At 48.0% G+C, this 24,164-nt stretch overlaps 1 protein-coding gene across 2 annotated transcripts in view; it reads left to right on the forward strand.

The window, feature by feature from the left end:
• Positions 1-24,164, forward strand: part of LOC137322682 (cGMP-dependent 3',5'-cyclic phosphodiesterase) — a 275,396-nt gene that overhangs the window by 102,745 nt on the left and 148,487 nt on the right. The gene's annotated exons all lie outside the window — the stretch shown is intronic.

The raw sequence follows: 24,164 nt of genomic DNA on the forward strand, positions 1-24,164 counted from the left end.
GGAGGGTCGGTAACCAGAGGACACAGATTTAAGTTAATTGGCAAAAGAATGAGAGGGGAGATGAGGAGAGATTTTTTTACGCAGCGAGTTGTTCTGATCTGGAATGCGCTGCCTGAAAGGGCGGTGGAAGCAGATTCAATAATAACTTTCAAAAGGAAATTGGATAAAAACTTGATGGGGAAAACTTTGCAGGACTGTGGAGAAAGAAAGGGGGTGAGGGGGACTAATTGGATAGCTCTTCCAAAGAGCCGGCACAGGCACGATGGGCCGAATGGCCTCCATCTGTACTCTATGATTCTACGACTGTAAGATTTGGAAAAGGATCGATTCAGGCGTCATCAAGGGGTTTGTTTGCAGAGTGTAGAAGTGAACCGCACAGGCCAGGAAAGGCCCCAGGGTCATTCCCCGGTCTTTGCTGTTCCCAGCCCCGGCATTGGTAGAACGATGCTACGATTGGCCTCACTGTTCCCGATCTCGCCTGGTTTTACCCCTTCTATATCTCTGACCAGCGGCCCCTGCTAGCAATTGTACATTCGTGTGGACATCATAGAATCAAAGAATAATAGAAATCTAGGGCACAGAAAGAGGCCAGCGTGTCCATACCGGCCGAAAAAGAGCTATCGCCTAATCCCACTTTCCAGCACTTGGTCTGTAGCCCTGTAGGTTACGATACTTCACATGCACATCCAAGTACTTTTTAAATGAGTTGAGGGTTTCTGCCTCTACCACCCTCTCAGGCAGTGAGTTCCAGACCCCCACCACCCTCTGGGTGAAAAAATCTTTCCTCAGCTCCCCTCTAACCCTTCTACCAATTACTTCAAATCCATGCCCCCTGGTCACTGACCTCTCTGCTAAGGGAAATAGGTCCTTCCTGTCCACTCTATCTAGGCCCGTCATAATTTTATACACCTCAATTAAATCTCCCCTCAGCCTCCTCTGTTCCAAAGAAAACAACCCCAGCCTATCCAATCTTTCCTCATAGCTAAAATTCTCCAGTCCTGGCAACATCCTCGTAAATCTCCTCTGCACTCTCTCTAGTGCAATCACATCTTTCCTGTAATGTGGTGACCAGAACTGTACACAGTACACAAGCTGTGGTCTAACCAATGTTTTATACAGTTCTAGCAAATCCCCCCTGCTCTTATATTCTATGCCTTGGCTAATAAAGGAAAGTATCCCATCTGCCTTCTTAACCACCTTATCTACCTGTCCTGCTACCTTCAGGGATCTGTGGACATGCGCTTCAAGGTCCCTCACTTCCTCTACACCTCTCAGTATCCTCCCATTTATTGTGTATTCCCTTGCCTTGTTTGCCCTCCCCAAATGCATTACCTCACACTTCTCTGGATTGAATTCCATTTGTCACTTTTCTGCCCACCTGACCAGTCCATTGATATCATCCTGCAGTCTACAGCTTTCCTCCTCACTATCAACCACACATAATGGCTGAGATGGAATTGGGTTTTGGCTGTGATGCTGACCACCACCCAAAGCCAGTCTAGGCCCACATAGGAAAGGCAAGGAATTATGAGGACAGGTTGCACAGACTAGGTTTGTATTCCCTTAAGTTTTGATGATTGAGGGGTGATCTGATCGAGGTGTGTAAAATGTCAAAAGAGAAACTATTTCCTCTGGTGGGGGAAATCCAGAACAAAGGGAACATAATCTTAAGATTTAGAGCCAGGCCATTCAGGAGCGAAATCGGGAAGCACTTTTTCACACAAAGGGGAGTGGAAATCTGGAACTCTCTTCCCCCCAAAAGGCTGTGGATGCTGGGGGTCAATTGGAGCTTTCAAGACCGAGATTGATAGATTTTTGTTGGGCATCGAGGGATACGGAGCAAAGGCGGGTAAATGGAGTTGAGGTGCAGATCAGCCATGATCTAATTGAACAGTGGAGTAGGCTCGAGGGGCTGAATGGCCTCCTCCTGTTCACAATGATCCAAAGTATCATATTTACCCACTGACCGTGACCCACTATACGCTATCCTTTTAGTCCCATTCCCCTGCTCTTTCCCCATGGCCCTGCAATTTTCTCCCCTACAAGTATTTATCTAATTCCCTTTTGAAAGTTATTATTGAATCTGCTTCCACCGCCCTTTCAGGCAGCGCATTCCAGATCAGAACAACTCGCTGCCTAAAAATAATCTCCTCCCCTCTGGTTTTTTTTGCCAATTATCTTAAATACATATAGGCCCAGACCAGGTAAGGACGGCAGGTTTCCTTCCCTAAAGGGCATTAGTGAACCAATTGGGTTTTTACGATAATCCAACAGCTTCATGGTCACTTTTACTGAGACCAGATTTTTATTTCCAGATGTTTTATAAACTGAATCCGTGGTGGAATTTGAACTCACGTTCTCTGGATTACTAGTCCAGTAACAGGACTACTGCACCACTATAAGAGATCGGAGCAGGAGTAGGCCATTCGGCCCCTCGAGCCTGCTCCACCATTTAATGAGATCATGGCTGATCTGATTTTTACCTCAACTCCACTTTCCCGCCCTTTCCCCATATCCTTTGACTCCCTCGCTGATCTAAAATTTGTCTAACTCAGCCTTGAATGTATTCAATGACTCAGCCTCCACAGCTTTTTGGGGTAAAGAATTCCAAAGATTCACGACCCTCTGGGAGAAGAAATTTCTCCTCATTTCCATCTTAAGCAGGCGACCCCTTATTCTGAGACTATGCCCCCTAGTTTTAGATTCCCCCATGAGGGGTAACATCCTCTCAGCATCTACCCTATCGAGTCCCCTCAGAATCTGGTATGTTTCAATAAGATCTGCTCTCATTCTTCTAAACTCCAATGAGTATAAACCCAACCTGTTCAATCTTTCCTCATAAGACAACCCTTCCATACCCGGAATCAACCTGGTGAACCTTCTCTGAACTGCCTCCAATGCAAGTATGTCCTTCCTTAAATAAGGGCACCAGAACTGTTCGCAGTACTCCAGGTGTGGCCTCACCAGCACCCTGTACAGTTGTAGCATGACTTCCCTGCTTTTATACTCCATCCCCCTAGAAATAAAGGCCAATATTCCATTTGCCTTCCGGATTACCTGCTGCACCTGTATGTTGACTTTTTGTGTTTCATGTACGAGGACACCCAGATCCCTCTGTACTGCAGCATTTTGTAGTATTTCTCCATTCAAATAATATTTTGCTTTTTTATTTTCCCTCCCAAAGTGGATGACTTCACATTTTCCCACATTATATTCCATCTGCCAAATTTTTGCCCATTTTGCCCACTGTGCGTTGATTAGCAACAAATAAATCAGGAAGGATTTGAGCCCAATGTGGACAGTGACCCCCATGAAACAGGCTGATGTTTATGAAGCTTGCTTCAATCCCACTTTAACAGCATCTCTTGTGAACTCCCCAGTGTGTACAGCACAGGCACACTCACACAGACACACACAGACACACACACGCTCACACATACTCACACTTACACTCACACAGACACACACAGACACACACACGCTCACACATACTCACATACAAACTAACGTAGACACACACACACACACACACTCAAACTCACACAAACACACACACACACTCACACTCACCTCATACACACACGCTGACGCACATGCTCACAGACACACACAGATGCACACACTCACAGACACACACAGATGCACACACTCACAGACACACACAGATGCACACACTCACAGACGCACACAGATGCACACACTCACAGACACACACAGATGCACACACACACACACACTCACCTCATACACACTCACAGACGCACACACTCACAGACACACACATGCACACACACACTCACACTCACCTCATACACACTCACAGACAGATGCACACACTCACAGACACACACACTCACAGACACAAACAGATGCACACACTCACAGACACACACTGTACCCCCGACCACCATCGGTACTGAATAAATGCAAGTTCTCTTTCATGTGACCTTGAATGCTGCAAAGGCAGGTGAATGCGAAGACTGTATCAGGTGAATGTGAAGACTGTATCAGGTGATGGTGAAGACTGTATCAGGTGAATGTGAAGACTGTATCAGGTGAATGTGAAGACTGTATCAGGTGATGGTGAAGACCGTATCAGGTGAATGTGAAGACTGTATCAGGTGAATGTGAAGACTGTATCAGGTGAATGTGAAGACTGTATCAGGTGAATGTGAAGACTGTATCAGGTGAATGTGAAGACTGTATCAGGTGATGGTGAAGACCGTGTCAGGTGAATGTGAAGACTGTATCAGGTGAATGTGAAGACTGTATCAGGTGAATGTGAAGACCGTATCAGGTGAATGTGAAGACTGTATCAGGTGATGGTGAAGACCGTATCAGGTGAATGTGAAGACTGTATCAGGTGAATGTGAAGACTGTATCAGGTGAATGTGAAGACTGTATCAGGTGATGGTGAAGACTGTATCAGGTGAATGTGAAGACTGTATCAGGTGATGGTGAAGACTGTATCAGGTGATGGTGAAGACTGTATCAGGTGATGGTGAAGACTGTATCAGGTGAATGTAAAGACTGTATCAGGTGAATGTGAAGACTGTATCAGGTGATGGTGAAGACTGTATCAGGTGAATGTGAAGACTGTATCAGGTGATGGTGAAGACTGTATCAGGTGAATGTGAAGACTGTATCAGGTGAATGTGAAGACTGTATCAGGTGATGGTGAAGACTGTATCAGGTGAATGTGAAGACTGTATCAGGTGATGGTGAAGACTGTATCAGGTGAATGTGAAGACTGTATCAGGTGAATGTGAAGACTGTATCAGGTGATGGTGAAGACTGTATCAGGTGATGGTGAAGACTGTATCAGGTGAATGTGAAGACTGTATCAGGTGAATGTGAAGACTGTATCAGGTGATGGTGAAGACTGTATCAGGTGATGGTGAAGACTGTATCAGGTGAATGTGAAGACTGTATCAGGTGAATGTGAAGACTGTATCAGGTGATGGTGAAGACTGTATCAGGTGAATGTGAAGACTGTATCAGGTGATGGTGAAGACTGTATCAGGTGAATGTGAAGACTGTATCAGGTGAATGTGAAGACTGTATCAGGTGATGGTGAAGACTGTATCAGGTGATGGTGAAGACTGTATCAGGTGAATGTGAAGACTGTATCAGGTGAATGTGAAGACTGTATCAGGTGATGGTGAAGACTGTATCAGGTGAATGTGAAGACTGTATCAGGTGATGGTGAAGACTGTATCAGGTGATGTTGAAGACTGTATCAGGTGAATGTGAAGACTGTATCAGGTGAATGTGAAGACTGTATCAGGTGAATGTGAAGACTGTATCAGGTGAATGTGAAGACTGTATCAGGTGATGGTGAAGACTGTATCAGGTGAATGTTAAGACTGTATCAGGTGATGGTGAAGACTGTATCAGGTGAATGTGAAGACTGTATCAGGTGATGGTGAAGACTGTATCAGGTGAATGTGAAGACTGTATCAGGTGAATGTGAAGACTGTATCAGGTGAATGTGAAGACTGTATCAGGTGATGGTGAAGACTGTATCAGGTGATGGTGAAGACTGTATCAGGTGAATGTGAAGACTGTATCAGGTGATGGTGAAGACTGTATCAGGTGAATGTGAAGACTGTATCAGGTGAATGTGAAGACTGTATCAGGTGATGGTGAAGACTGTATCAGGTGAATGTGAAGACTGTATCAGGTGAATGTGAAGACTGTATCAGGTGAATGTGAAGACTGTATCAGGTGAATGTGAAGACTGTATCAGGTGATGGTGAAGACTGTATCAGGTGAATGTGAAGACTGTATCAGGTGATGGTGAAGACTGTATCAGGTGAATGTGAAGACTGCATCAGGTGATGGTGAAGACTGTATCAGGTGAATGTGAAGACTGTATCAGGTGAATGTGAAGACTGTATCAGGTGAATGTGAAGACTGTATCAGGTGATGGTGAAGACTGTATCAGGTGAATGTGAAGACTGTATCAGGTGAATGTGAAGACTGTATCAGGTGATGGTGAAGACTGTATCAGGTGAATGTCAAGACTGTATCAGGTGAATGTGAAGACTGTATCAGGTGATGGTGAAGACTGTATCAGGTGAATGTGAAGACTGTATCAGGTGAATGTGAAGACTGTATCAGGTGATGGTGAAGACTGTATCAGGTGAATGTGAAGACTGTATCAGGTGAATGTGAAGACTGTATCAGGTGATGGTGAAGACTGTATCAGGTGAATGTGAAGACTGTATCAGGTGAATGTGAAGACTGTATCAGGTGATGGTGAAGACTGTATCAGGTGAATGTGAAGACTGTATCAGGTGAATGTGAAGACTGTATCAGGTGAATGTGAAGACTGTATCAGGTGAATGTGAAGACTGTATCAGATGAATGTGAAGACTGTATCAGGTGAATGTGAAGACTGTATCAGGTGATGGTGAAGACTGTATCAGGTGATGGTGAAGACTGTATCAGGTGATGGTGAAGACTGTATCAGGTGATGGTGAAGACTGTATCAGGTGAATGTGAAGACTGTATCAGGTGAATGTGAAGACTGTATCAGGTGATGGTGAAGACTGTATCAGGTGAATGTGAAGACTGTATCAGGTGATGGTGAAGACTGTATCAGGTGATGTTGAAGACTGTATCAGGTGATGGTGAAGACTGTATCAGGTGAATGTGAAGACTGTATCAGGTGAATGTGAAGACTGTATCAGGTGATGGTGAAGACTGTATCAGGTGAATGTGAAGACTGTATCAGGTGAATGTGAAGACTGTATCAGGTGAATGTGAAGACTGTATCAGGTGATGGTGAAGACTGTATCAGGTGAATGTTAAGACTGTATCAGGTGAATGTGAAGACTGTATCAGGTGAATGTGAAGACTGTATCAGGTGAATGTGAAGACTGTATCAGGTGAATGTGAAGACTGTATCAGGTGATGGTGAAGACTGTATCAGGTGATGGTGAAGACTGTATCAGGTGAATGTGAAGACTGTATCAGGTGAATGTGAAGACTGTATCAGGTGAATGTGAAGACTGTATCAGGTGATGGTGAAGACTGTATCAGGTGAATGTGAAGACTGTATCAGGTGAATGTGAAGACTGTATCAGGTGAATGTGAAGACTGTATCAGGTGATGGTGAAGACTGTATCAGGTGAATGTTAAGACTGTATCAGTTGAATGTGAAGACTGTATCAGGTGAATGTGAAGACTGCATCAGGTGATGGTGAAGACTGTATCAGGTGATGGTGAAGACTGTATCAGGTGAATGTGAAGACTGTATCAGGTGAATGTGAAGACTGTATCAGGTGATGGTGAAGACTATATCAGGTGAATGTGAAGACTGTATCAGGTGAATGTGAAGACTGTATCAGGTGAATGTGAAGACTGTATCAGGTGATGGTGAAGACTGTATCAGGTGAATGTGAAGACTGTATCAGGTGATGGTGAAGACTGTATCAGGTGAATGTGAAGACTGTATCAGGTGAATGTGAAGACTGTATCAGGTGAATGTGAAGACTGTATCAGGTGATGGTGAAGACTGTATCAGGTGAATGTGAAGACTGTATCAGGTGAATGTGAAGACTGTATCAGGTGATGGTGAAGACTGTATCAGGTGAATGTGAAGACTGTATCAGGTGAATGTGAAGACTGTATCAGGTGATGGTGAAGACTGTATCAGGTGAATGTGAAGACTGTATCAGGTGAATGTGAAGACTGTATCAGGTGAATGTGAAGACTGTATCAGGTGATGGTGAAGACTGTATCAGGTGAATGTGAAGACTGTATCAGGTGATGGTGAAGACTGTATCAGGTGAATGTGAAGACTGTATCAGGTGAATGTGAAGACTGTATCAGGTGAATGTGAAGACTGTATCAGGTGATGGTGAAGACTGTATCAGGTGAATGTGAAGACTGTATCAGGTGAATGTGAAGACTGTATCAGGTGAATGTGAAGACTGTATCAGGTGATGGTGAAGACTGTATCAGGTGAATGTGAAGACTGTATCAGGTGAATGTGAAGACTGTATCAGGTGAATGTGAAGACTGTATCAGGTGATGGTGAAGACTGTATCAGGTGAATGTGAAGACTGTATCAGGTGAATGTGAAGACTGTATCAGGTGATGGTGAAGACTGTATCAGGTGAATGTGAAGACTGTATCAGGTGATGGTGAAGACTGTATCAGGTGATGGTGAAGACTGTATCAGGTGAATGTGAAGACTGTATCAGGTGAATGTGAAGACTGTATCAGGTGAATGTGAAGACTGTATCAGGTGATGGTGAAGACTGTATCAGGTGATGGTGAAGACTGTATCAGGTGAATGTGAAGACTGTATCAGGTGAATGTGAAGACTGTATCAGGTGAATGTGAAGACTGTATCAGGTGATGGTGAAGACTGTATCAGGTGATGGTGAAGACTGTATCAGGTGAATGTGAAGACTGTATCAGGTGATGGTGAAGACTGTATCAGGTGATGGTGAAGACTGTATCAGGTGATGGTGAAGACTGTATCAGGTGAATGTGAAGACTGTATCAGGTGATGGTGAAGACTGTATCAGGTGATGGTGAAGACTGTATCAGGTGATGGTGAAGACTGTATCAGGTGAATGTGAAGACTGTATCAGGTGATGGTGAAGACTGTATCAGGTGATGGTGAAGACTGTATCAGGTGAATGTGAAGTCTGTATCAGGTGATGGTGAAGACTGTATCAGGTGATGGTGAAGACTGTATCAGGTGAATGTGAAGACTGTATCAGGTGAATGTGAAGACTGTATCAGGTGATGGTGAAGACTGTATCAGGTGATGGTGAAGACTGTATCAGGTGAATGTGAAGACTGTATCAGGTGAATGTGAAGACTGTATCAGGTGAATGTGAAGACTGTATCAGGTGATGGTGAAGACTGTATCAGGTGAATGTGAAGACTGTATCAGGTGAATGTGAAGACTGTATCAGGTGAATGTGAAGACTGTATCAGGTGATGGTGAAGACTGTATCAGGTGAATGTTAAGACTGTATCAGTTGAATGTGAAGACTGTATCAGGTGAATGTGAAGACTGCATCAGGTGATGGTGAAGACTGTATCAGGTGATGGTGAAGACTGTATCAGGTGAATGTGAAGACTGTATCAGGTGAATGTGAAGACTGTATCAGGTGATGGTGAAGACTGTATCAGGTGATGGTGAAGACTGTATCAGGTGAATGTGAAGACTGTATCAGGTGAATGTGAAGACTGTATCAGGTGAATGTGAAGACTGTATCAGGTGAATGTGAAGACTGTATCAGGTGATGGTGAAGACTGTATCAGGTGAATGTGAAGACTGTATCAGGTGAATGTGAAGACTGTATCAGGTGAATGTGAAGACTGTATCAGGTGATGGTGAAGACTGTATCAGGTGAATGTGAAGACTGTATCAGGTGAATGTGAAGACTGTATCAGGTGAATGTGAAGACTGTATCAGGTGATGGTGAAGACTGTATCAGGTGAATGTGAAGACTGTATCAGGTGAATGTGAAGACTGTATCAGGTGATGGTGAAGACTGTATCAGGTGAATGTGAAGACTGTATCAGGTGATGGTGAAGACTGTATCAGGTGATGGTGAAGACTGTATCAGGTGAATGTGAAGACTGTATCAGGTGAATGTGAAGACTGTATCAGGTGAATGTGAAGACTGTATCAGGTGATGGTGAAGACTGTATCAGGTGATGGTGAAGACTGTATCAGGTGAATGTGAAGACTGTATCAGGTGAATGTGAAGACTGTATCAGGTGAATGTGAAGACTGTATCAGGTGATGGTGAAGACTGTATCAGGTGATGGTGAAGACTGTATCAGGTGAATGTGAAGACTGTATCAGGTGATGGTGAAGACTGTATCAGGTGATGGTGAAGACTGTATCAGGTGATGGTGAAGACTGTATCAGGTGAATGTGAAGACTGTATCAGGTGATGGTGAAGACTGTATCAGGTGATGGTGAAGACTGTATCAGGTGATGGTGAAGACTGTATCAGGTGAATGTGAAGACTGTATCAGGTGATGGTGAAGACTGTATCAGGTGATGGTGAAGACTGTATCAGGTGAATGTGAAGTCTGTATCAGGTGATGGTGAAGACTGTATCAGGTGATGGTGAAGACTGTATCAGGTGATGGTGAAGACTGTATCAGGTGATGGTGAAGGTTAGAAAACTTCCCTGTTCGGATCTTCAGCAGCCGAACCCCTTTTGTTTAGCGAGGGAAGCAATTGCTGCCAGACCCTTGTGCCCTGCGAACATTGCCATTTACATCCAGCCCGTGTTGGTCCGGACTCTGAAAAGGTTCAATGCAACAAGAGATGATTTGATGGGTAGAGGAGATTAGATTCTTACTTTCGATTATGCAACGACCTGCTCTTATAGCCTCTTGTGATATATCTCCCCCGTCTCTCCATCGCTGCGAAGGGGAGCAGGATGTCGTAAAATTAATAAAACCGACAGCCTTTAATGAGCCTGGGAGATGGCAATACTTTAACCTTGATCACGGATGGGCTGTTCAGCACCATCTGAGGCGTGACTCGATGTAATTTGGTCCCATTTCCACCCTGACTCCTGAGACAAGGACACTGCTGGCCATTCCCACCCAGCATTTCAATCACATTTGCCTCTCTCAAGCGACAGGATATTGAGATTCATATCAGCATGCAATTAAACCCTCGCTTTGGGCTTTAATTTCTTTCCAACTAATCTTTGTTGAGACATTTTGAGATCGTACAAGTGTGCATGGTGTCGTCTTATCTGTGATTTGTGTAATATGCTTTCAAAAAAAAAATTCATTAAACAAAATTTTCCACTCCAACTTTCCAACTGCTTGAGGCTGAGTGGGTAGAACACTCCCTCCTCCGAGTCAGAAGGCTGTGGGTTTGAGTCCACATTCCAAAGACTTGAGGATAAATTCCAGGCCGACACTCCCAGTGGCAGTGCTGAGGGAGCGCCGTGCTGTCGGAGGTGCCGTCTTTCGGATGAGACGTGAAACCGGAGGCCCCGTCTGCCCTCTCAGGTGGACGTGAAAGATCCCACGGCCACTATTGGAGGAAGAGCAGGGGAGTTCTCCCCGGTGTCCGGGGGCCAATATTTATCCCTTAACCAACACCACTAAAAAAAAAGATTATCTGGTCATTTGTGGGATCTTGCTGTGTGCAAATTGGCTGCCGCGTTTCCTGCATCACAACAGTGACTACACTTCAAGAAACCAATTGTCTGTAAAACGCTTTGGGACGTCCAGAGGTCACGAAAGATGCAAGTCCTTCCCTTTTTGTGGTGATCATAGAATGGTTTACAGCACAGAAGGAGGCCATTCGGCCCATCGAGCCCATGCAGGTTCTTTGTGAGAACAATCCAGTTAGTCCCATTCCCCTGCTCTTTCCCTGATAGAATTATTGAATTATCCGGTCATTTACCTCATTGTTGTTTGTGGGATCTTACTGTGTGCAAATTGGTTAGTGTATTTGCCAACATAACACCAGTGATTCCAAGTCCAGATCTACATGAAGAAGCAGTTCCTGATATCAGCCCTAAAGTTACCTCTTGCTAGTTTGAACCTGCGTCCCCTTGTCCTGCTCCCGTAGTTTTCTTCAAAGTAACATTCCAGCTTAACTTTTTCCATGCCCTTTGTTATCTAATATATCTCGATAAGACCACCTCTCAGGCGCCTCCTCTCCAGGTTGAGAAGTCCAGACCTCTCCCATAGTGGCTTTCTCTCGATTGCGGCGTTGTCACAGCCTGTTTTGGTCAGAATAGCAGATGCAGGAAGATAAACTGCGAAGACAAGTGAGAACAGAAGCAAACCTGCAACACGGTGGAATATTTTATTCATTCTCGTGATGTGGACGTCGCTGGCGAGGCCGGCATTTATCGCCCATCACTAGTTGCCCCTTGAGAAGGTGGTGGTGAGCCGCCTTCTTGAACCGCTGCAGTCCGTGTGGTGAAGGTTCTCCCACAGTGCTGTTAGGAAGGGAGTTCCAGGATTTTGACCCAGCGACGATGAAGGAACGGCGATATATTTCCAAGTCGGGATGGTGTGTGACTTGGAGGGGAACGTGCAGGTGGTGTTGTTCCCATGTGCCTGCTGCTCTTGTCCTTCTAGGTGGTGGAGGTCGCGGGTTTGGGAGGTGCTGTCGAAGAAGCCTTGGCGAGTTGCTGCAGTGCATCTTGCAGATAGAACACACTGCAGCCACAGTGTGCTGGATGATGATGCTATAAAAGCTAATTTAAGTCAAAACTATTAAACCTATAAACAGTATGCAAATTTGTGCAAATGAAATAATACCCTTGAAGATATAGCCTGTAAATTGGAGGGTCCTTCCACTCAAAGATATTTTGCTATGCAGATTACTTGCCATTTGCAATATTAATCCTACCAGCTTTGTGTTTCAGTCATTTATTTTCCTTTACTGACCTGCAGGCGATTTCTTATTAACCCCTCCTCCACACCACGACTGTTGCTGAGCTGTACTGGGCCACCATCCAACTGATACCAGCTTCCCTCCGGCACCTTGTCTCAGTCGTCATTCTGCAAGCGTTTGCTGTGGCTCATTGGGTAGTCCCTTCGCCTTCTGGGTTAGACGGTCGTGGGTTCACAATCCTACTCTGGAGATTTGAGTACATAATGCCAGGCTGACACTCCCAATGCAGTACTGAGGGAAGTGCTGCACTGCCAGAGGTGCCGTCTTTCGGATGAGATGTTAAACCAAGGACCCGTCTGCCCTCTCAGGTGGATGGAAAGTATCCCACGGCCACTATTTTGAAGAAGAGCAGGGGTGTCCTGGCCAATATTTATCTCTCGCCCAACACCTCTAAAACAGATTATCTGGCCATTTATCACATTGCTGTTTGTGGGACCTTGCTGTGCGCAAATTGGCTCGTGCGTTTCCTAAATTACAACAGTGACTACACTTCAAACAAAAATAATTGGCTGTAAAGCGCTTTGGGACATCCTGAGGTCGTGAAAGGCACGATATAAATGCAAGTCCTTCCTTTTTCTCATCAGTTGTTTGGGGCTGTCACGTAACGTTAGTTAAGCCCCACTGTACTTAATGGGACCTTCACATCACCACCTACAGGGACAACAGAGAGTTGCAGCCATTCACCATTTTTAACATATGACAGACGGTCAACTTCTCGGCTGAAATGGTGGGCAGAGGAATTTTGTAGAGCGTATTCACGCAATTATATTGGCAACAGTAATTTTTAAGCTAAAATATCTACTGCCAAGAGGCTGCTGGATCTTGTCTCCGGGCCAAAGGCATTTGTGAGGGTGTAAATACCTCGAGGTGACGGATCAGTTGGATCAGAGCATTGAACATTGAGTAGGGTAGAGCTGAAGAGTAAGTGGGGGAGAGGTTAAACTGTACCTTGAGCCAGTTCCATCATTTAGGATAAAAAGTGACTCCGTTCAGTCAGTGAAGATTTTGCACGTGTAGGATGTGTGTGCGTGTGTGTGCATGTGTGTGTTAAATGGAGTTATCTGTGATGTACAAACTGATTAACTCCAGGCAAATACTATTACGTTCCAGTTGAATTCTCTTAGAAAGATTGCATAATAAGGACATAACACTACGCCCGTCAAACCTGCCCATTTTTGACCAATCTCAGTCCCACCTACCCACCTTCACCCAAGGTACCTACCGTGGCTTAGTGGGTAGCACTGTCTCACCTCTGAGTCAGAAGGTCGTGGGTTCAAGTCCCACTCCAAAAACTTGAGCCCATAATCCAGGCTGACACTCCCAGTGCCGTACTGAGGGAGTGCTGCCCCGTCGGAGGTGCCGTCTTTCGGATGAGACGTTAAACCGAGGCCCCGTCTGATCTCTCGGCTGGACATGAAAGATCCTTTGACACTATTCAAAGAAGAGCAGGGGAGTTCTCCCTGGTGTCCTGGTCAACATTTAGCCCTCAACCAACATCACTAAAACATTACTAACGTAAGAACACAAGAAATAGGAGCAGGAGTAGGTCATTGGCCCCTCAAGCCTGCTCTGCTATTCAATAAGATCATGGCTGATCTTCAACCTCAACTGCACTTTCCCGCCCGATCCCCATATCCCTTGATTCCCTTAGTGTCCAAACATCTATCTACCTCTTGAATATATTCAACCACTGAGCATCTACAGCCCTCTGGGGTAGAGAATTCCAAAGATTCATAACTCTCTGAGTGAAGAAATTTCTCTTCATCTCGGTCCTAAATGGCCGACCCCTTATCCTGAGACGACGCCCCCTAGTTCTAGACTCTCCAAACAGGGGAAACAGCCTCTCAGAATCTTATATGTTTCAATGAGATCACCTCATTCATATTTGGTCATTATCTCATTGCTGTTTGTGGGATCTTGCTGTGCCCAAATTAACAGCTGCGTTTCCCTACATTACAACAGGGACTGCACTTCAAAAGTACTTCATTGGTTGTAAAGCGCTTTGGGACGTCCTGAGGTCATGAAAGGCGCTGTAGAAATCCAAGTCCTTTCTTTCTTTACCACTAAACCAAAGGCGAGCTCCCTTTGTACATTAATCTGGCATAAAATAAATAAATGTTTGGAAAGTAGTAGATTTAAAAAAAAAATTGAATATTAAATGTCAATTCAACTCAATGACCCAATGCCTTTGATCTTTGGTGCTTGTAACTCGAAGCCCTGTTTTGCATATCAGTGACGTTTAGGGGTCGTTCTTATTATTTCTCTTTTTGAACAGCATCTGCTCGGTTTAATTACATCCAAAATACAAGGGTCACTTCACACAATCACTCTTGCTATGACTGCAATTACCCTCCCTCTCTGCTGACGTTACTGTAATTCAAATCAATCTTTTATTTTGAAAGAATAATGTCGGCGAACAAAGTGCCTATCCCCGCACGCTGTTAAATGTCTTTTCTTTTTACACAAGTGTGAGACGGATGATTTTCTTCAAAGGGTTTTTTTTTTTAACTGTGTCAGTGAAAGGGATTTTTTTACTTTGCTGCTTCTGTGAGTGAAGGTGTGAGTGTGAGAGTGGGCACACGCATGCGGGAGTGTGCAAGTGTATGAAAGAATGTGAATATGCACGTGTATGAGTGTGACTGTGTGTGTACATGGGAGTATTTGTCTGTGTGCGTGTGTGTGCAGGAGTATATGTGTGAGTGGGCAGAAAAATGTGTGTGGGAGCATGAGTATAGACAAGTGTGAGCGCGTGTGTGTATATCAGTGAGTGGGTGAGTGTGTGTGTCAGTGAGTGGGTGAGTGTGTGTGTGTCAGTGAGTGGGTGAGTGTGTGTGTGTCAGTGAGTGGGTGAGTGTGTGTGTCAGTGAGTGGGTGAGAGTGTGTGTCAGTGAGTGGGTGAGTGTGTGTGTGTCAGTGAGTGGGTGAGAGTGTGTGTCAGTGAGTGGGTGAGTGTGTGTCAGTGAGTGGGTGAGTGTGTGTTTCAGTGAGTGGGTGAGTGTGTGTGTGTCAGTGAGTGGGTGAGTGTGTGTGTGTCAGTGAGTGGGTGAGTGTGTGTGTGTCAGTGAGTGGGTGAGTGTGTGTGTGTCAGTGAGTGGGTGAGTGTGTGTGTGTCAGTGAGTGGGTGAGAGTGTGTGTCAGTGAGTGGGTGAGAGTGTGTGTGTCAGTGAGTGGGTGAGTGTGTGTGTCAGTGAGTGGGTGAGTGTGTGTGTCAGTGAGTGGGTGAGTGTGTGTGTGTCAGTGAGTGGGTGAGTGTGTGTGTGTCAGTGAGTGGGTGAGTGTGTGTGTGTCAGTGAGTGGGTGAGAGTGTGTGTGTCAGTGAGTGGGTGAGAGTGTGTGTGTCAGTGAGTGGGTGAGTGTGTGTGTCAGTGAGTGGGTGAGTGTGTGTGTGTCAGTGAGTGGGTGAGTGTGTGTGTGTCAGTGAGTGAGTGGGTGAGTGTGCGTGTGTCAGTGAGTGGGTGAGTGTGTGTGTGTCAGTGAGTGGGTGAGAGTGTGTGTGTCAGTGAGTGGGTGAGTGTGTGTGTGTCAGTGAGTGGGTGAGAGTGTGTGTGTCAGTGAGTGGGTGAGTGTGTGTGTGTCAGTGAGTGAGTGGGTGAGTGTGCGTGTGTCAGTGAGTGGGTGAGTGTGTGTGTGTCAGTGAGTGGGTGAGAGTGTGTGTGTCAGTGAGTGGGTGAGAGTGTGTGTCAGTGAGTGGGTGAGTGTGTGTGTCAGTGAGTGGGTGAGTGTGTGTGTCAGTGAGTGGGTGAGAGTGTGTGTGTCAGTGAGTGGGTGAGAGTGTGTGTGTCAGTGAGTGGGTGAGAGTGTGTGTGTCAGTGAGTGGGTGAGTGTGTGTGTGTCAGTCAGTGGGTGAGAGTGTGTGTCAGTGAGTGGATGAGTGTGAGTGTGTCAGTGAGTGGGTGAGTGTGTGTGTGTGTGTCAGTGAGTGGGTGAGTGTGTGTGTCAGTGAGTGGGTGAGAGTGTGTGTGTCAGTGAGTGGGTGAGAGTGTGTGTCAGTGAGTGTGTGAGAGTGTGTGTGTCAGTGAGTGGGTGAGAGTGTGTGTCAGTGAGTGGGTGAGAGTGTGTGTGTCAGTGAGTGGGTGAGAGTGTGTGTGTCAGTGAGTGGGTGAGAGTGTGTGTCAGTGAGTGTGTGAGAGTGTGTGTGTCAGTGAGTGGGTGAGTGTGTGTGTCAGTGAGTGGGTGAGTGTGTGTCAGTGAGTGGGTGAGTGTGTGTGTGTCAGTGAGTGGGTGAGTGTGTGTGTGTCAGTGAGTGTGTGAGAGTGTGTGTGTCAGTGAGTGTGTGTGTGTCAGTGAGTGGGTGAGTGTGTGTGTGTCAGTGAGTGGGTGAGTGTGTGTGTGTCAGTGAGTGGGTGAGTGTGTGTGTCAGTGAGTGGGTGAGAGTGTGTGTGTCAGTGAGTGGGTGAGAGTGTGTGTGTCAGTGAGTGGGTGAGAGTGTGTGTGTCAGTGAGTGGGTGAGAGTGTGTGTGTCAGTGAGTGGGTGAGAGTGTGTGTGTCAGTGAGTGGGTGAGAGTGTGTGTCAGTGAGTGGGTGAGTGTGTGTGTGTCAGTGAGTGGGTGAGTGTGTGTGTCAGTGAGTGGGTGAGTGTGTGTGTGTCAGTGAGTGGGTGAGAGTGTGTGTCAGTGAGTGTGTGAGAGTGTGTGTGTCAGTGAGTGGGTGAGAGTGTGTGTCAGTGAGTGGGTGAGTGTGTGTGTGTCAGTGAGTGTGTGAGAGTGTGTGTGTCAGTGAGTGTGTGAGAGTGCGTGTGTCAGTGAGTGGGTGAGTGTGTGTGTGTCAGTGAGTGGGTGAGAGTGTGTGTCAGTGAGTGGGTGAGTGTGTGTGTCAGTGAGTGGGTGAGAGTGTGTGTGTCAGTGAGTGGGTGAGTGTGTGTGTGTCAGTGAGTGGGTGAGTGTGTGTGTCAGTGACTGGGTGAGTGTGTGTGTCAGTGAGTGGGTGAGTGTGTGTGTGTCAGTGAGTGGGTGAGTGTGTGTGTCAGTGAGTGGGTGAGAGTGTGTGTGTCAGTGAGTGGGTGAGTGTGTGTGTGTCAGTGAGTGGGTGAGAGTGTGTGTGTCAGTGAGTGGGTGAGTGTGTGTGTCAGTGAGTGGGTGAGTGTGTGTGTGTCAGTGAGTGGGTGAGTGCGTGTGTGTCAGTGAGTGGGTGAGAGTGTGTGTGTCAGTGAGTGGGTGAGTGTGTGTGTGTCAGTGAGTGGGTGAGAGTGTGTGTGTCAGTGAGTGGGTGAATGTGTGTGTCAGTGAGTGGGTGAGTGTGTGTGTGTCAGTGAGTGGGTGAGTGTGTGTGTCAGTGAGTGGGTGAGAGTGTGTGTCAGTGAGTGGGTGAGAGTGTGTGTCAGTGAGTATGTGAGAGTGTGTGTGTCAGTGAGTGGGTGAGAGTGTGTGTCAGTGAGTGGGTGAGTGTGTGTGTGTCAGTGAGTGGGTGAGAGTGTGTGTCAGTGAGTGTGTGAGAGTGTGTGTGTCAGTGAGTGGGTGAGAGTGTGTGTCAGTGAGTGGGTGAGTGTGTGTGTGTCAGTGAGTGTGTGAGAGTGTGTGTGTCAGTGAGTGTGTGAGAGTGTGTGTCAGTGAGTGGGTGAGTGTGTGTGTCAGTGAGTGGGTGAGAGTGTGTGTGTCAGTGAGTGGGTGAGTGTGTGTGTGTCAGTGAGTGGGTGAGTGTGTGTGTCAGTGAGTGGGTGAGTGTGTGTGTCAGTGAGTGGGTGAGTGTGTGTGTGTCAGTGAGTGGGTGAGTGTGTGTGTGTCAGTGAGTGGGTGAGAGTGTGTGTGTCAGTGAGTGGGTGAGTGTGTGTGTGTCAGTGAGTGGGTGAGAGTGTGTGTCAGTGAGTGGGTGAGTGTGTGTGTGTCAGTGAGTGGGTGAGTGTGTGTGTGTCAGTGAGTGGGTGAGAGTGTGTGTGTCAGTGAGTGGGTGAGTGTGTGTGTGTCAGTGAGTGGGTGAGAGTGTGTGTGTCAGTGAGTGGGTGAGTGTGTGTGTCAGTGAGTGGGTGAGAGTGTGTGTGTCAGTGAGTGGGTGAGTGTGTATGTCAGTGAGTGGGTGAGTGTGTGTGTCAGTGAGTGGGTGAGTGTGTGTGTGTCAGTGAGTGGGTGAGTGTGTGTGTGTCAGTGAGTGGGTGAGTGTGTGTGTCAGTGAGTGGGTGAGTGTGTGTGTCAGTGAGTGGGTGAGTGTGTGTGTGTCAGTGAGTGGGTGAGTGTGTGTGTCAGTGAGTGGGTGAGAGTGTGTGTGTCAGTGAGTGGGTGAGTGTGTGTGTGTCAGTGAGTGGGTGAGAGTGTGTGTGTCAGTGAGTGGGTGAGTGTGTGTGTGTCAGTGAGTGGGTGAGAGTGTGTGTGTCAGTGAGTGGGTGAGTGTGTGTGTGTCAGTGAGTGGGTGAGTGTGTGTGTGTCAGTGAGTGGGTGAGTGCGTGTGTCAGTGAGTGGGTGAGAGTGTGTGTCAGTGAGTGGGTGAATGTGTGTGTCAGTGAGTGGGTGAGTGTGTGTGTGTCAGTGAGTGGGTGAGAGTGTGTGTCAGTGAGTGGGTGAGAGTGTGTGTCAGTGAGTGTGTGAGAGTGTGTGTGTCAGTGAGTGGGTGAGAGTGTGTGTCAGTGAGTGGGTGAGAGTGTGTGTCAGTGAGTGTGTGAGAGTGTGTGTGTCAGTGAGTGGGTGAGTGTGTGTGTCAGTAAGTGGGTGAGTGTGTGTGTGTCAGTGAGTGTGTGAGTGTGTGTGTGTCAGTGAGTGGGTGAGTGTGTGTGTGTCAGTGAGTGGGTGAGTGTGTGTGTGTCAGTGAGTGTGTGAGAGTGTGTGTGTCAGTGAGTGGGTGAGTGTGTGTGTGTCAGTGAGTGGGTGAGTGTGTGTGTGTCAGTGAGTGGGTGAGTGTGTGTGTGTCAGTGAGTGGGTGAGTGTGTGTGTGTCAGTGAGTGGGTGAGAGTGTGTGTGTCAGTGAGTGGGTGAGTGTGTGTGTCAGTGAGTGGGTGAGTGTGTGTGTCAGTGAGTGGGTGAGAGTGTGTGTGTCAGTGAGTGGGTGAGTGTGTGTGTGTCAGTGAGTGGGTGAGTGTGTGTGTGTCAGTGAGTGGGTGAGTGTGTGTGTCAGTGAGTGGGTGAGAGTGTGTGTCAGTGAATGGGTGAGAGTGTGTGTCAGTGAGTGGGTGAGAGTGTGTGTCAGTGAGTGGGTGAGTGTGTGTGTCAGTGACTGGGTGAGTGTGTGTGTCAGTGAATGGATGAGAGTGTGTGTCAGTGAGTGGGTGAGAGTGTGTGTCAGTGAGTGGGTGAGTGTGTGTGTCAGTGAGTGGGTGAGTGTGTGTGTCAGTCAGTGGGTGAGTGTGTGTGTGTCAGTGAGTGGGTGAGTGTGTGTGTGTCAGTGAGTGGGTGAGTGTGTGTGTCAGTGAGTGGGTGAGAGTGTGTGTGTCAGTGAGTGGGTGAGTGTGTGTGTCAGTGAGTGGGTGAGTGTGTGTGTCAGTGAGTGGGTGAGAGTGTGTGTCAGTGAGTGGGTGAGTGTGTGTGTCAGTGAGTGGGTGAGTGTGTGTGTGTCAGTGAGTGGGTGAGTGTGTGTGTCAGTGAGTGGGTGAGTGTGTGTGTCAGTGAGTGGGTGAGAGTGTGTGTCAGTGAGTGGGTGAGTGTGTGTGTCAGTGAGTGGGTGAGTGTGTGTGTGTCAGTGAGTGGGTGAGTGTGTGTGTCAGTGAGTGGGTGAGTGTGTGTGTGTCAGTGAGTGGGTGAGAGTGTGTGTCAGTGAGTGGGTGAGAGTGTGTGTCAGTGAGTGGATGAGTGTGTGTGTGTCAGTGAGTGGGTGAGAGTGTGTGTCAGTGAGTGGGTGAGTGTGTGTGTGTCAGTGAGTGGGTGAGAGTGTGTGTCAATGAGAGGGTGAGAGTGTGTGTCAGTGAGTGGGTGAGAGTGTGTGTGTCAGTGAGTGGGTGAGAGTGTGTGTCAGTGAGTGGGTGACAGTGTGTGTGTCAGTGAGTGGGTGAGTGTCTGTGTGTCAGTGAGTGGCTGAGAGTGTGTGTCAGTGAGTGGGTGAGAGTGTGTGTCAGTGAGTGTGTGAGAGTGTGTGTGTCAGTGAGTGGGTGAGAGTGTGTGTCAGTGAGTGGGTGAGAGTGTGTGTCAGTGAGTGGGTGAGAGTGTGTGTGTCAGTGAGTAGGTGAGAGTTTGTGTCAGTGAGTGGGTGAGTGTGTGTGTCAGTGAGTGGGTGAGTGTGTGTGTGTCAGTGAGTGGGTGAGTGTGTGTGTCAGTGAGTGGGTGAGTGTGTGTGTCAGTGAGTGGGTGAGTGTGTGTGTCAGTGAGTGGGTGAGAGTGTGTGTGTCAGTGAGTGGGTGAGTGTGTGTGTGTCAGTGAGTGGGTGAGTGTGTGTGTCAGTGAGTGGGTGAGTGTGTGTGTCAGTGAGTGGGTGAGAGTGTGTGTCAGTGAGTGGGTGAGAGTGTGTGTCAGTGAGTGGGTGAGTGTGTGTGTCAGTGACTGGGTGAGTATGTGTGTCAGTGAGTGGGTGAGAGTGTGTGTTTCAGTGACTGGGTGAGTGTGTGTGTCAGTGAGTGGGTGAGAGTGTGTGTGTCAGTGAGTGGGTGAGTGTGTGTGTCAGTGAGTGGGTGAGAGTGTGTGTGTCAGTGAGTGGGTGAGTGTGTGTGTCAGTGAGTGGGTGAGTGTGTGTGTCAGTGAGTGGGTGAGTGTGTGTGTCAGTGAGTGGGTGAGTGTGTGTGTCAGTGAGTGGGTGAGTGTGTGTGTGTCAGTGAGTGGGTGAGTGTGTGTGTGTCAGTGAGTGGGTGAGTGTGTGTGTCAGTGAGTGGGTGAGTGTGTGTGTCAGTGAGTGGGTGAGTGTGTGTGTCAGTGAGTGGGTGAGTGTGTGTGTCAGTGAGTGGGTGAGTGTGTGTGTCAGTGAGTGGGTGAGTGTGTGTGTCAGTGAGTGGGTGAGTGTGTGTGTGTCAGTGAGTGGGTGAGAGTGTGTGTGTCAGTGAGTGGGTGAGTGTGTGTGTCAGTGAGTGGGTGAGTGAGGGGGCAAGCACTTTGATGGGAGTGTACTATAGACCCCCAAACAGTCAGGGGTGAGTGTGTGTGTCAGTGAGTGGGTGAGTGTGTGTGTGTCAGTGAGTGGGTGAGTGTGTGTGTCAGTGAGTGGGTGAGAGTGTGTGTGTCAGTGAGTGGGTGAGTGTGTGTGTCAGTGAGTGGGTGAGTGTGTGTGTGTCAGTGAGTGGGTGAGAGTGTGTGTCAGTGAGTGTGTGAGAGTGTGTGTGTCAGTGAGTGGGTGAGTGTGTGTGTCAGTAAGTGGGTGAGAGTGTGTGTGTCAGTGAGTGGGTGAGTGTGTGTGTGTCAGTGAGTGGGTGAGAGTGTGTGTCAGTGAGTGTGTGAGAGTGTGTGTGTCAGTGAGTGGGTGAGAGTGTGTGTGTCAGTGAGTGGGTGAGTGTCAGTGAGTGGGTGAGTGTGTGTGTCAGTGAGTGGGTGAGTGTGTGTGTCAGTGAGTGGGTGAGAGTGTGTGTCAGTGAGTGGGTGAGAGTGTGTGTGTCAGTGAGTGGGTGAGTGTGTGTGTCAGTGAGTGGGTGAGAGTGTGTGTCAGTGAGTGGGTGAGAGTGTGTGTGTCAGTGAGTGGGTGAGAGTGTGTGTCAGTGAGTGGGTGAGAGTGTGTGTCAGTGAGTGGGTGAGTGTGTGTGTCAGTGAGTGGGTGAGTGTGTGTGTGTCAGTGAGTGGGTGAGAGTGTGTGTGTCAGTGAGTGGGTGAGAGTGTGTGTGTCAGTGAGTGGGTGAGAGTGTGTGTCAGTGTGTGTGTGTCAGTGAGTGGGTGAGAGTGTGTGTCAGTGAGTGGGTGAGTGTGTGTGTCAGTGAGTGGGTGAGTGTGTGTGTGTCAGTGAGTGGGTGAGTGTGTGTGTGTCAGTGAGTGGGTGAGTGTGTGTGTCAGTGAGTGGGTGAGTGTGTGTGTCAGTGAGTGGGTGAGAGTGTGTGTCAGTGAGTGGGTGAGAGTGTGTGTCAGTGAGTGGGTGAGTGTGTGTGTCAGTGAGTGGGTGAGTGTGTGTGTGTCAGTGAGTGGGTGAGAGTGAGTGTGTCAGTGAGTGGGTGAGAGTGTGTGTCAGTGAGTGGGTGAGTGTGTGTGTCAGTGAGTGGGTGAGAGTGTGTGTCAGTGAGTGGGTGAGTGTGTGTGTCAGTGAGTGGGTGAGTGTGTGTGTGTCAGTGAGTGGGTGAGAGTGTGTGTGTCAGTGAGTGGGTGAGAGTGTGTGTGTCAGTGAGTGGGTGAGAGTGTGTGTCAGTGTGTGTGTGTCAGTGAGTGGGTGAGAGTGTGTGTCAGTGAGTGGGTGAGTGTGTGTGTCAGTGAGTGGGTGAGTGTGTGTGTGTCAGTGAGTGGGTGAGTGTGTGTGTCAGTGAGTGGGTGAGTGTGTGTGTCAGTGAGTGGGTGAGAGTGTGTGTGTCAGTGAGTGGGTGAGTGTGTGTGTGTCAGTGAGTGGGTGAGTGTGTGTGTCAGTGAGTGGGTGAGTGTGTGTGTCAGTGAGTGGGTGAGTGTGTGTGTGTCAGTGAGTGGGTGAGTGTGTGTGTCAGTGTGTGTGTGTCAGTGAGTGGGTGAGAGTGTGTGTCAGTGAGTGGGTGAGTGTGTGTGTGTCAGTGAGTGGGTGAGTGTGTGTGTCAGTGAGTGGGTGAGTGTGTGTGTCAGTGAGTGGGTGAGAGTGTGTGTCAGTGAGTGGGTGTGTGTGTGGTCAGGTGTTGGGTGAGTGTTGGGTCAGGGTGTGTGTGTGTCAGTGTGTGGGGGTGTGGGTCGGGGTGTGTGTGGGTGCGAGTGAGTGGGTGAGTGGGTGTGTGTCTGTGTGTGTTGGTGTGAGTGGGTGTGTGTCGTGTGAGTGTGAGTGGGTGTGAGTGTGTGTGTGTCAGTGAGTGGGTGAGTGTGTGTGTCAGTGAGTGGGTGAGAGTGTGTGTCAGTGAGTGGGTGAGTGTGTGTGTCAGTGAGTGGGGGAGTGTGTGTGTCAGTGAGTGGGTGAGTGTGTGTGTGTCAGTGAGTGGGTGAGGTGTGTGTGTCAGTGAGTGGGTGAGAGTGTGTGTCAGTGAGTGAGTGAGAGTGTGTGTGTCAGTGAGTGGTGAGAGTGGTGTGTCAGTGAGTGGGTGAGTGTGTGTGTGTCAGTGAGTAGGTGAGAGTTTGTGTCAGTGAGTGGGTGAGTGTGTGTGCAGTGTGTGGGTGAGTGTGTGTGTCAGTGAGTGGGTGAGTGTGTGTGTGTCAGTGAGTGGGTGAGTGTGTGTGTGGTCAGTGAGTTGTGAGAGTGTGTGTGTCAGTGAGTGTGTGAGTGTTGTGTGTCAGTGAGTGGGTGAGTGTGTGTGTCAGTGAGTGGGTGAGTGTGTGTGTGTCAGTGAGTAGGTGAGAGTTTGTGTCAGTGAGTGGGTGAGTGTGTGTGTCAGTGTGTGGGTGAGTGTGTGTGTCAGTGAGTGGGTGAGTGTGTGTGTGTCAGTGAGTGGGTGAGTGTGTGTGTGTCAGTGAGTAGGTGGAGTTTGTGTCAGTGAGTGGGTGAGTGTGTGTGTCAGTGTGTGGGTGAGTGTGTGTGTGTCAGTGAGTAGGTGAGAGTTTGTGGTCAGTGAGTGGTGAGTGTAAGTGTGTGTCAGTGAGTGGGTGAGTGTGTGTGTCAGTGAGTAGGTGAGAGTGTGTGTGTCAGTGAGTGGGTGAGTGTGTGTGTCAGTGTGTGGGTGAGTGTGTGTGGTCAGTGAGTGGGTGAGTGTGTGTGTGTCAGTGAGTGGGTGAGAGTTGTGTGTCAGTGAGTGGGTGAGTGTGTGTGTCTGTGAGTGGGTGAGTGTGTGTGTCAGTGAGTGGGTGAGTGTGTGTGTCAGTGAGTGGGTGAGTGTGTGTGT

This window comes from Heptranchias perlo, chromosome 6 (genome assembly GCF_035084215.1).
Source record: "Heptranchias perlo isolate sHepPer1 chromosome 6, sHepPer1.hap1, whole genome shotgun sequence".
Classification (NCBI taxonomy): Eukaryota; Metazoa; Chordata; class Chondrichthyes; order Hexanchiformes; family Hexanchidae; genus Heptranchias; species Heptranchias perlo.